Below are 13,489 nucleotides of genomic sequence, written 5' to 3'. Positions count from 1 at the left end.
TGATATTATATTCAATAGATAAAACTATAACATTTATCTATCTTAGGGGGAAAAAAGTGTGCTGATATTGCCGATATGATCAGCAAAGCCTGAGAACACCAATGCCATTGGGTGCAGCCTAGTGATGCAGAGACAACACTCTAGTTATTGCCTACACATGCAGGATCAACATGGTGATGTTTACAGATGTTGAAGCGACAACATCCAACCTTGCTTTATAGGAATGTAATAATGCACCATGAATCAGCTAAAAAGCAATATGAAAAAAAGCCTATAGTAGGCCTAGTAGCCTACTGTACACATCCTCTCCTTGCCTCGGTTTCTCTGTTTCAACGGACACACTTCTCCTCAGTACACACATTCAATCCAAATATTCACAAACGTGCAAGTAGGGACTGTTGTTGCTAAATTGCTATTACATCTGGTTAGCATGATTAGCACGCTACACAATTTTATTCAAAGCTGTGGCATTCAAGTTGACTGCTAGCCTAAGTTCTTATCATCTTAATCCTGAGGTAAAGGGAAGGAGAAGAAGGAGAAATATAGCCGGAATCGGACTTGGCAGGCCCAAGCATCTGTAGTCTGACTCTGCAACTCATCACACTCACATGTGGTGCATGTGTCAAATGCACATATCTGATGTGTGCACTATTTGTACTACATTAAAGGGATATTCCGCCATTTGTGGAAATACGCTCATTTTCCACCTTCCCTCGAGCAAAACAATCGATATTTACCTTGTTCCCGTTCATCCAGCCATTCTGTGAGTCTGGCGATACAACTTTTAGCTTCAGCCTAGCATAGATCATTGAATCGGATTAGACCATTAGCTTCTCGCCTGCTAGCTTCATGTTTAAAAGTGACTAATATTTCTGGTAATTTTCCCATTTAAAACGTGTGTTCTCTCAAGTTAGAAAGTGCAATAAGACCAACTGAAAATGAACCCTGCCGTTTTTCTAGGCTGATTTGACATGGAACTACATTCTCATCTGGCGTAATAATCAAGGCAACTTGCAGCTACTGGCACTACTACTGCTTGATGTCTATGGGGACTATTTTCAGATGCTGCGTACGATATCACTGCGCCTATGGTACGTTTGCAAGTTGCCTTGATTATTACGCCAGATGAGAGTGTAGTTCCATGTCAAATCAGCCTAGAAAGACGCCAGGTTTCATTTTCAGTTGGTCTTATTGCACTTTCTAACTTGAGAGGAGACACGTTTTAAATGGGAAAATTATCAGAAATCTTAGTCACTTTTAAACATGAAGCTAGCAGGCGAGAAGCTAATGGTCTAATCCGATTCAGTGATCTATGCTAGGCTGAAGCTAAAAGTTGTATCGCCAGACTCACAGAATGGCTGGATGAACGGGAACAAGGTAAATATCGATTGTTTTGCTCGAGGGGAGGTGGAAAATGAGCGTATTTCCAAAAATGGCGGAATATCCCTTTAAGTATTATACATTGCAAACACATATGTGTTTCATATGGTTCTCAGTAGGCTATAGTTCCCACGCATCAATATACACTATAATGCCAAAAGTATTTGCTCACCTGCCTTGACTCATACTGTATATGAACTTCAGTCCCATTCTTAATCTGTTTAATATGACGTCTGTCCACCCTTTGCAGCCATAACAGCTTCAACTCTTCTGGGAAGGCTATCCATAAGGTTTAGGAGTGTTTTTCGACCTGCAAGAAATAAACAGTTTGTGATCTATCCTATGCCGTTTTTTTTAAACAAGCCCATATTATGACTAAAATAATAACATTAGCCTATTTAAAGGCTGTTGTGAGCTAGCATAACAACCTATAGGCTATGCTGCAATGGCTAATTGTTTCATACAATAAATGAGAATTAAAGGAGGTGCACTACTGTAAGCGACAACATTTTATTTTACAGTATATTCAGGGCACAGGCAGCTACTGGATGGTGAGGTGATGTTTGCTCCATGTCACTTAGAGCACCTTTAACAATACCACATTCTGACTTCTTCTGGTTGATTATATATCGATGCAGATCGTCTTCGATTGTGCCAGCAGTCATGATTCATGATTTTAACGCTAATACATGATGCTGACTGACTGATTATTAATGTCTAAAGTCTACTGCGTCAATGTTGTAGGCTTACCCAAATCTGTCCCTGTACAGTTCAATTCTTCAGTTGTGGACCCTGTGTGTAGCCTGGGCCTTACTTGCTACTTGTCAATCACTGACTTTGTCCCACCTCTGGAGATTGTGGAGATTGGAAATGAAGCCGAAAGGAAGCCAGAGAGGAGAGCGGAGCCCGTTGATGGCTGTTTAACATCAAGCAGCTGCTCTCGAGGAGTCATTATACAGGCCTGTTTCATCTCTCTACCTTTCCCCTCATTCGCTTTCTCCCTCTGCTGCACAGCACAACCCTTCTCTTCGGCAAGACAAAGACACCAATTCGGCGATGCTTTCACTGTGTGCTTTCCCCTGCAACACTCTGTCTCTCTCCTCCCCTCACGTCAGCCAGAGTGTGTCAGTCGCCCCGCAGTGTAAGTAAGCTCTTTAAGGCCTAAGGCAAATTACCTCTGCAGGATGCCGGTCACTCTTTCTCTTTGCTCTCCTGTCCCCTTGTCTCTCTGGCACTCCACCTCCCCACCACACCACACCACCACACCGCCCTGCCTGCCTCCCCTCCCCTCCTCCTCTCAGTGTTGCTGAATGTGGTTGAGGCTGTGACACCCTGCACAGATTCTTAACACCGAGAGAGTCTTGAGGTCCTCCAGCTGCATTGTCTGGGCTGCTCTCAGCAGTTTACCGCCCCTGCAGCCTCAGAGCCACACTAAGACCAATCACAGCTTGGGTCCACCATTTTCAGATGTGTGGACGGACTGGTTTTATTTCTTTGCTATTATATCCTTCCTTTCCTTGTCTGGTGCCCCCCCATCCCAGAGTCCCCCACCTCATCCTTTTCTTCATCTCGCTCTCTGTCATGCCCTTCTCGTCATCTGTCTCCCTCCGTCTTTTTCAATCCCCCTCTCGATATATCTCTTCCTCTCTTTTGCACATAAACCTATTTTCCAGAAAATGTGTTTGTGCTGAACAAAGACTTCCAGACTGCCATCGAGGGGCTTGAAAGCCGATGCCTGCGGGGCCATTAGGTGCCATTTTCCACTTCAGACATTTATTTTGGTCCAGTGTCTGGATGGGCTGTAAAAGGCCGCGACCTATCTATGGAAAACGTCAGACAGCAATATAGATGGATGGAAAGATGCACCTTGCTTGACGTTTGAGTGGACATTGGGATTGATTATGCGAAAGCTGTGGTCACTGTGGGGTAGTTGGTCAATTACAGGTAATTACTGTGGTCCCGATCATCTCTAAGAGAGGTTCTGTTATTCATTTCAGGGAGGCAGAGGGACTGTATCATAACCACTATAGTTCAGACAGGCTAGGGTTACTATGACGTTTGAGTACATTTATGACAAATTGTATCTTAAACATTGCACTGTGTCCAAGGTACAGTACAGTGATGATGTTTTACCGTATCTTTCCCATATATATTTTACTATCAATTTTTTTTTCTCCAGAAATTGTTCGGTAGAAATCTGAGAGGTAGAGGCTCAATCTCTGAACAAGCAGAGACTGTTCCACTTTAACAACTGAAAGAGGAGCCACTATAGCACCAAAGACAGGTTTTTCACAGTGAGTCAAGTGCGGGGAGAGAGAGAGTGGGAGTGGGCATGTCCCCCGGTCACCCTGGATGCTACACCAGCGATGCCTGTTGTGCTGATGCCACAGCAGCCACCCTGTTCCTGCTGCCCTTTAACAAAGCCCCTCACTGCGAGAGCACAGCGGGCAGCCCCCCACTGGTCTCTGATCCCATTTCACAGCCAAACACCTCAGCCATGACTTCCCTTCCCTTCATCCTCTCCCTCCTTCCCTCGCTCCATCCCTCCTTCCCGCCAGCCCGACCCCCCAATTATAGGAGGAGAACAAAGGCTAATTAGATCTGGTCTGATCACTGAGGGGTAAATTATTTAACACCACCGACTGAACTCGCTCTTCCTCCCCAGCTTTCTCGACCAGAAAGTTTCCTCTCTTCCCTTCAGTCCTTCTCTCCTGCCTCGCCCCTCTCTTGTCAGCGGCTCTACCCTTTCTCTCTCTCTCTCTCTCTTTCTATCTCTCTTTCTTTTTTTAATGACGCCCTTACTGCTCCCCGCTTTCATCTTTTAAGTGATAGAGATGCCTCAGCAAGTCAAGACTCTAGTTTAGGGGGCTGTGGTCTACATCAATTAAACATGTCTGAACTACAGGTTGTCAGCAGTTCACAACGAAATGAGATTCAGATGAGCTGGAACACTGACAGGCCAAAAAGGCCCTTGCATGTCTTATGGTTCTCCGTCTGAGATCTACAAAATGAAAGGCATGTTTTCAGTCCTGTCAGTTTGAAATTGACCTACTTTAAATAAAACTTTACAAGGTAATTGGGACCTCTGTATGACCAACAGGATCAGGTCATTTGTATCTATCCTGAATAGTTTTCAGTCATATTCATAAAATACTGACACATTTGGCCAAAAGCAGATGTGTAAAAGTTCAGCTTCAGAAAGTAAGTTGTACCATGTATTGGTTCTACCTGTGCTTTTAACACAGGTGATTTCGCTAAGGCCATGTCCACTCGTAGCCCGGTATTTTTGAAATGGAGATTTATTTTACGTGTTTTGGCCTCTCGTCCACACTCTATTTTGGTCACTGAAAACGTATTAAAAAAAAAAATGTAAAAAAAACTCCGGCCACAGAAGAGATTTTCAAAAACTCTGTTCCAGTGTTTTTGTGTGGACAGGGAAAAACAGACTTTTTGGATTGTGGCGTTTTCTATAAAATGCTGTCAGGTTTGATTTACCTGTTCTCGGCAGCCTTCAACGGCTGTTCCATCCATGTGGATGAAATTATTTTGCAACATGAATAAGGAGAGAAAATCTCAATTTTTAAAAAATGCCCAGCTACTGTATGTGTGGACATGGCCTAATTCGCTCATCTACCTGGCTGAGGAGTTGTGCCAATTACAATGAGTACAGGACTTTCATTCTGAAGCCGGACTTTTACATACACCCTTCACCATACTAAGAGATTGGCATGCTTTTATGTCAGGTATTAACTGTTAGCTAATTAGCTGGTTTCATTCTCATTGAGCTCAATGCAATTCAAACCAGCTAATTAGCTAACAGCTAATAACTGACATAAAAGCATGCCAATCTATTAGTATGGTGAAGGGTATAGTGTTGATGTGGGGTTATTTTAATTCCAAAGGCCAAGGGGACTTTACCAAGGTGCATAGTGTCCTGGATCCATGAAATAACTGGCCTTAAAGGTTGAATATTTCCTCATGTTTTCATTAAGACAATTTTATATTTAACTTTAAGCATGTGTTCCAATACTTTTGGAGGGCACTGTAGTTGGTGAGTTTGTCCTGGCAACTAGCTGGAATGACAGGTGTGTTATCGCATGACATTACATTGTGAAAATTAATCTGAATTGAAAATTCTACCAGTATTAGCTGCATATGAAAACATGCTTCAACAGAAAGTGGCAAATTATTGCATACCGTCTATTCACTATGACATTAAGGGCAAATGCCAATACAGCATTCATTAGAGAGTAAATGCCCTCTTTTACGATTTCCATGTGAGATTGCCATTTCTGCTCATTTGCACATTATCATAAGGGATAAAAACACTCAGTTATAGAAAGGATAACAGTTGCTTACATCTGAAGATAATTCCACCTTGCATAAAGCCTGTGTGGGAAGGACTGTCTTTTGTTGAACATTTTCACACATGTTAAACCACACATGCAGGTCATTAGTGGGCATATGGAGCCACTCGTAAGATTAAGGCAAGTGATTGTTTCATATGGTTTGTGGTGGGCTATGAGTTTAGGTTGTACGCAGAAGGATAAAACATAAACACATCATCATTAAAAGTAGTGCCATCCAAGCAGAACTTTTTCATATATTGTTTTTTTTTTTTTTTTTAAATATATACTGCCTCTGGTGCTGTTGATATGCACTGGCTATTACATGTGAAACAGCTTACAATCACACATCAGTAATTGGCTGCCAATGTACTACTAATCACTGCAACAGTAACTCTATCCCCTGAACCCTATAGTTTCAAAACCACAACAACGACCGAGATGAACTTACACAGACAAACAGTGTGTCTATGTAAACAATGTTTACAACATGTTGTCATGGAAACACACTACAGAACAGAGACTCGCCACCCTGATGCTCGCGATCATTAACCAAGTTGTGGGCATTTAAAGAAGTCCGTTCCCTCTTTCAATAGGGCTCTTTATCGATCTGACCAGACTCTTTTTTAAGTGTGTCTCTGCATCAGGGTGAATCATGGCTCCTGTTACAAAAGCCCACACAGACAAGCCCTGACTAACAGTGACGTTGTGACAGAGAGGAGGCAAAGAGAAGGCGAGCTGGATAAGACAGCAAACGGGAATGTGAAGGTGGTAAAACAAAACTGATTGTATCAGAGGCGAATAAAAACAGCTATTATCACAAAAGTTGCAGCGGTAGTGAATATGGAAAAATGTCTAGCAAAATAGATAAGTAGAATGTGTGTACCATCACTGTCCTGCTAACACAATAGATTACTGGACTTTGTACTATTTCAAGGAAAAACATTTCCCATTTTGAAAACGGCAAAGCTATCTAAAATTGAATGGTTCTCTTCACACTACATTTTAGATTAAGTTGATTGATGCCACAAACATTTTCAACGGTATCTCATGAGAGTTTCCGCCACAGCTCTGGAGATGGCAATATTTTACATAAAGACAGATATGTGCACCGGAGACCAAACAGACCAATGGACAGCCACCTCCAGCTGCTGACTTATGGCTTTCTGATGACTCACACCCTGTCTGAGCCCGAGCTGTCTATGTGATGAGCTGCCCTCTCAAGTTGTTTCAAACACCATTACATTTGGATCCAATTAGATAAATGGTTGGTATACGGCGGAACAATGCAAAAAATAGCTCAACGTGGCTAGTGGATACAGGAGAGGGACAAAGCGAAAGAGAGAGAGAGAGAGAGAGAGAGAGAGAGAGAGAGAGAGAGAGAGAAAGAGCGAGAGAGAAAAAAGGTGGATGTAGAAGTGAAAAACATGACGGGGCTGTGACGAGAGAGGGAGTGGAGGCCCAGCACACCTCGGCGGAGTAGCTGTACTCATTCTCCAGGGAAATTGCATCACGTATCGATCGGCGTTCCCTGCCCCTAATGGACGCAGAGGGTGGAAGTGCCGGTGGCAATCGGGAACTGGCTGGGAGAGTAACAAGGAGTCATTAAGGCATAAAACTCAGGTTAGGCACCCAAGGACCTTCTCCTGAACCTCTGTTCACAGCACAAGCTGTCTGGACACTGAGCCTGTGTGTGTCTGTGTGTGTCTGTGTGTGTGTATGTGTGTGTGTGTGTGTGTGTGTGTGTATGTATGTCGTTCTCTCTATGTGTGTGCATGTGCGTGTGTGTATGTCTGTGTGTATGTCTGTGTGTGTGTGTGTGTGTGTGTGTTTTGGTTATCTGTGTGCAAGAGACGACTGAAGGCTAGATTAGGTCAGCACTAGGGACCAGCAACAGCCAACAAAAACATTTATCTCCATTACGCCCATCCACTGGCCAATAAACAGCGGAGACAGACAATCATTCTGCATTACATCCATGACTATAGCACTTTACATTTTCTATCAGTTTAACACACTCCCTTGGCTATCTTACAACATCCCAACATCCATTTTTTTTTTTTTTTTTTTTTTACAAGCACACACATTCTGTCTGGCGGGCCTGCAGATGGGGTTTTAGTGCTGAGGGATTGTTTCCCCTCCTAACAGAAGCGGTGATGGTTGCAGGCCTACCTCGAGGGCTCAACAGCCAACCTACCCAATCAACAGGGTCTGACCAGATGCCCAGTTCACCTGGCCACAGTCATTATATCACACAGCGTTGTTGCTGCCCAGTGCTCCACCACTCCATGGTACAGGAAAGACAAATCATGTCATTACAATTTAGGAGGGTTTCTGTTTTTGAGGGTGCTGTCTTTGGCTAAAAATATCCAGAATGTCCACTGTGGCAGACCTTGTACATAAATATATTGTCGATTTTTTTCCCCCCCGAGTTGTTTACCCAACAGCCTCAGGCTAATGCATTGCAATCTTACTTCATGTGTTACCATTTCACTGGCTTCACAGATGTCACCGAAAAATGTGTTCAGCATTGTTTAAAGGTGCATGTAAAGTCTCCTTCAATAGACATTTTCACTGTTTCTTCTCATCCCTAATTGTATCATGCTATGACTCGGAGTACATGGTGATTCCCTTCATACAATGAGCACAACTTTAAGAGTCATGCATCCCAGTGTGAAACAGTACTTTAATTTCCACTGCATCAGAGCAGTGAATCCACCAGTCACATTCCATATAACTTCATTGTGTTTGTTGCATTGTTTATGTGTATATGCTTGTAAACCTTTAACAAACTAAAGCATATCACATTCAAATGACCAGCTAAATACAGTAAAAAAAAATTACAGCTGTGAGTTATACAGTTACCAGTATACTGTGTATACAATGTATTATAGTTATTCTTTTGAATTGATTTCAGAGCAACACAGTATCAAGATTATCATGTTGTCTGTCTCAATTACGGATTCTCAACAACCAATGGTTACATCAGCAATAACAGTTGCAACTTCACCAGAATGCACTAGAAACAATCCACTGCGAGTTCTGTTGGAGGTATTTTGATAAGCTCTAACATGAAATGCAAAGCACCTTCAGAGAGTTGACCTCTGAAATCTATCATTCCAGACAAATGACAATGTAATCACAGATAAATATAGCCTCTGACTATCTCATTTCGTAAGTTTAGTCAGACTTCTGTGACAAACATAATTCAAGATGTTCAGTGTGATCATTAACTATGTATTCTGAAGCCAACTCTCCAGTCTTAAGACACATCTATCCACAGCGATGTCTTTTAATACACCAGTGAATCTTCCAAAAATGGGCCAAGGTATGCCATTTTGCCATGAATGCTATGCGATGACTCTGCCAAACCATAGTCAGAATTTGGTTGAACACGTTTTAAAACGATGTGAATTGAGGAACTGGTTGATAATCTCAGTGTGGGTTCATTTTAAGAAGGTTCACATGAAATCACACTGATTTAATGACCTTGAAATGTCACAGTGATGTGTCAAGTGATATTCTGCTGTTAAATTGGCAGAATATCACATTGACTGTTTATAGTTTACCATTTACTTTTTAAGGTCTTGATTGGTATTCTGGCATTATAGTGCCATGAGGATAATAACAGTGTACATGTGCATGAGTTACACAAACGTTTTGCTAATCCTCTCTATTTAGATGACCTTTTAAAGCAGGCTGAAGGTAATGGAGCACAGATGGAGCTTGATCCATTTTAATTACAACATTCACAAGGTGCAGGGATGGAAAATGGTGCCCAAGCCTTCATGGCCACCCTGCAGCACATCAAAGTCACATTCATTCATGAAGTACAAGCGAGCAATCCTTGCATTAGTCATGTATGTACTTTCAGTTCTTTTGTGGAAAGCATTTGAAGGAAATGGGGGCTGCTGATACTACAATACAAATAGACTGACCTGATGAGACAACGAATTAACAGCGTCAAAATCTGAGGGCAAATCTTTTAATTGCCTTTTGCGTGTCCCTAAATTACGTGAAGTCCCTAAATTAATAGTATATAAAGGAGTCCTAGAATTCAAAACCACATTCACCTTGTTCCTGTTGAATTTAGGCTGTGAGCAGTGTCCAAAGGACAACACCAAAGACTTTACCGCGTCCCCCGCCTGCTTTCGTATGCAAATTGGGAAATAGCAGAGCGGTAGATATAACAGAGTGGCGACACTCCCATAGACCTCCATAGGAAACAATGGCGGACGTTTTTTCAGGCTACTTCCGCGTTATGGAGAGCTCAACAGTTCTTAACAGTGACATTCGCGGAGTTTGCCTCATTCACTTCCATTGGAGTCTGCCTAACTTTGTCAGCGGTAAGTAAACGAAAGCACGACCTTTTTTGAAATTGTTATATATTTCCTATATCAACTGTACCAGTATGTACTCGTAGTGTTATTCGAGTTGTTTGTGCTGCTCGTTTAACTGTTATTTTTGTATCTTAGTTATGACCGAAATTTCAGAGCATAACGTTACGTTAGCCTACCAAGCTAACCTTAGACGTGGAGGGAGGCTAGCTTAAATTTAATGTTCCTATGTCAATAAGGAATGTCAGACATATCACACTTGGTTACGCTACTGTAGTAGGCCTAGAGCAACGTTAGATAATATATGGGGTTATCAAGGAGTTTGTATGACATTTATAATCCTATTTGCTGAACCTGATGGCGTTAGCTAATGTTAGCTAGTCAGCTCACGCACATTCGAAATGCAATGAAGGGGGAACAGTAACGTGATCTTAATGCATGCAATGGCATCAGATGTGCTCGTTATCAACGAGTTTGTGATTAAGTTGTTCTTCAGATGAACAGTGGAACTAATTCATGGGATGACATTTCATTTAGACCTGATCTAGCTTGTTAGCTTGCTAGATGGAATGTTTCATGGCACTATGAAGTGAACCTGAAGCTAAACTTGTGATCAGAGAGCATGATATGAACTCGGGTACATCTCTTCACAACAGAAATTTCAATTATGAACTTCAGGCCAGGGGAGCTGTAGAAGCAAAAACTGTACTATACTCTCCTGCCGTGTGTCACTTGCCTAACTGTCCAGTCCTGCCCCTAGTGCCACTACTGTTCCAACTCCGGAGTCGGGACAGTGGCACGAGACTAGAGCTTGGGATAGGGGCGCGTGTACAGTGCAGTAGCCTACTTATTTTTGTCTCAACTGCTGTTGGATGTCAGGTTGCAGTCAATACTACATTGAATGTACATTTCTGAGGTCTATATCACCACAGCAGGTCGATGTTTTTGATGGAATAATTTTGATTGCAATGACTATCTTGCAGATGCTGAAAGTGATGTGGCAAGACATTAGCTATGTTCGAAAAGTTCACTCGTTCACTATGTAGTGCACTATGTAGTGAATCAGCCATTTTGTAGTGGTGTTCGAAATTTAACTGTTATGTTCGTTCACTACTTTCGTCCCCTACAAATTCGTCGCGTGATATGCCTAAATGTAGGGTACAGAAGCTGTACACTACTTGGACTAACCTTGACCATAATGCATTGCGGACCATCGCGATTCCCGGGAAAAGTCAAAACAGCCGTCTCTGTAGCCTGCCAGCTGACAAGACGGACAACTCTCTACAAATGTAAGTGATGTTTTGTTGTTGATGGTTAACGTTATGGTAATGAATTCACCCCTGTGTAGCCAGTTGAGTCGGAATTTAGTCATCTCAATATTATTTTAATTAACGTTACGGTTGGTTTACTTAACGTTAAGACAAAGTTAACGTGTAATACTAACACTACCTACCTCAGCTGGTTTGACGTTGGCGTTAAGATAGCCTACTGCATAAAGTTAGCCCACGTTAACGTTAGTTGAAAATACTCTTATTATCATTGCACTGAACCAGAGACACTTATGACTGAACTGCTTACTCACATGTAATGGTAATGTCACAACAACTTTGTTATCCTTCAAGCTAACGTTAGTTATATCTAAGCATCGTCACCATTTCGTCTCTAACAACACAACACTAGTTTCTTTCACTAATGTCTTAACGTTAACTGTGAAAAAACACACGGGACATCAGGCCACACACAACGTTACCTTTTCATCCTCGCTTCCTTTGATTGATGTCAGGTAGCCTAGTTTGATTAAGAGTTTAACCAAAGATCCTCCGCTTTAACCCACTCTGGTTTAACGATATCACAAATCCACAAAACTTGCAGTCATATAACCTTGACTAGCACGGCTATCCTTCAGCAATAAAACAAATTATGAACTCATGAGGGTCTGTCCTATCAACGGTATCAGTGAATGAACAAATGGATTCGTCCATGAATTGGTGCTAACAGAGATTGATAGTTTGTTTTTTTACATTAGCCTACATTAGGCCTACATTTAGCAGACACTTTTTGTCCAAAGTAACTTACTGTACATGTCAACTACATTACAAGGGATTACAAGGCATTGTCACTCAGTTTTGTAGCACAATCATTGAAACATGGGGGGATTTACTTGAATTACATTACTTTTCTTATTAATGAGATGCATTTTTGCTCAGGGTCTGATGAGGACATTGGCCGCCTCAAGCTGAGGTAGAACAAGAAGAGGATCTTCTCCAGCAAAAGGAATGCTGCCCAGCATGGATGGAAGTAAGTTGTTGCAAATAAATACATCAAATACATAATTAAAATGACAAAGTAACAGTACATTCATGCACATCTTATCTATAGTATTTGACTGCTCCTTTGGTCATGTTGATTTGTTGATTTGCTTTGTATTTTCCTGTTTACATTGTATTGTATGTTGTGTGTGTGGTGTCTTAAGCTGCTGGGACCTTGAATTTCCCCTTGGGGATCAATAAAGTATCTATCTATCTAAGTGATATTCATGTAAAATTGTTCTTGAAGGGTTATCCTGAAGGAGATGGGGCTGGAAGCAGTGGTAGAACCTAAACAAACCCCCTACAAAGTAAGTAGTTTGTGGCAAGGCCAAGGTTTACTATGACATTTAATTAAATATAAGAATGATTTGTTTAGTTTCTAATTTGTTTGACATTTCACCTGTGTGGGGAAGGCATGCATGCCAGTCGTAATGTAGTGGTTAAAGAGCTGGGCTAGTATTTAGTAGCCTAAAAAGTTGCATTTTCAGTACCCTAACTGTGACCACATTGAATGTTACAGGAGCTCAAAAAGCCCCCACTGGGCATCGTGGACTGACCCTGGGTAGCCAACACAAATGTCAAGAAACAGCCCCTTGTTGTTGCATACTGCCTGTAGTTAAAATGGAAAAATGTTTTCTATTTAAATTGCATGACTGATCTTGTGATGGAGGCTTGATGCGAACATGGCAGCCATCAATGCTGTAATGGGCACCAAATAGGACACCTGACTGCAGCACTTCATATCAATATACCACACTTCTCCATGCACTCCGCAACACTCGCAATACTTCTCAACTTTTATACACACACACACACACACACACACACACACACACCTAACTGCCCTCCTACTCCACCTTAACCTAACTCCCTCACTTCACTGCATCATAGAAGGCAACATACATATGCACAATAGGCGAAGGAACTGACTTCTTTATGCTACATTAGTAATCATATGCATGTGACAAATAAACATCCTTGTATCCTTGTAAATAAAGTGTCACTGATAAACTACTAAGTGTGTTTTATTTTTGTAGTATTTAAGTTGTCATAGTGAACTGCTTAAATAAGAAGTAAGATGGAAATGTTTTGTGTAGGCTACAACAACATGAAATAT

The 13,489-nt window shown here is 41.7% G+C and overlaps 1 long non-coding RNA gene across 2 annotated transcripts; it reads left to right on the top strand.

The window, feature by feature from the left end:
• The first annotated feature begins 11,194 nt into the window (after positions 1-11,194).
• LOC134076129 (uncharacterized) lies at positions 11,195-13,083 on the top strand. Of its 2 annotated transcripts, XR_009938543.1 has the most exons (4): positions 11,195-11,352; positions 12,271-12,361; positions 12,620-12,680; positions 12,893-13,083. It is a non-coding gene; the product is annotated as an uncharacterized LOC134076129 (long non-coding RNA). The 2 variants fall into 2 exon arrangements; XR_009938544.1 differs by lacking the exon at positions 11,195-11,352 and having other exon boundaries at positions 12,224-12,361.
• The last annotated feature ends 406 nt before the right edge of the window (positions 13,084-13,489 follow it).

The sequence above is a fragment of the Sardina pilchardus genome, chromosome 3, assembly GCF_963854185.1.
Source record: "Sardina pilchardus chromosome 3, fSarPil1.1, whole genome shotgun sequence".
Lineage (NCBI taxonomy): Eukaryota > Metazoa > Chordata > Actinopteri > Clupeiformes > Clupeidae > Sardina > Sardina pilchardus.
This window is presented reverse-complemented; position numbering and strand designations above follow the sequence as displayed.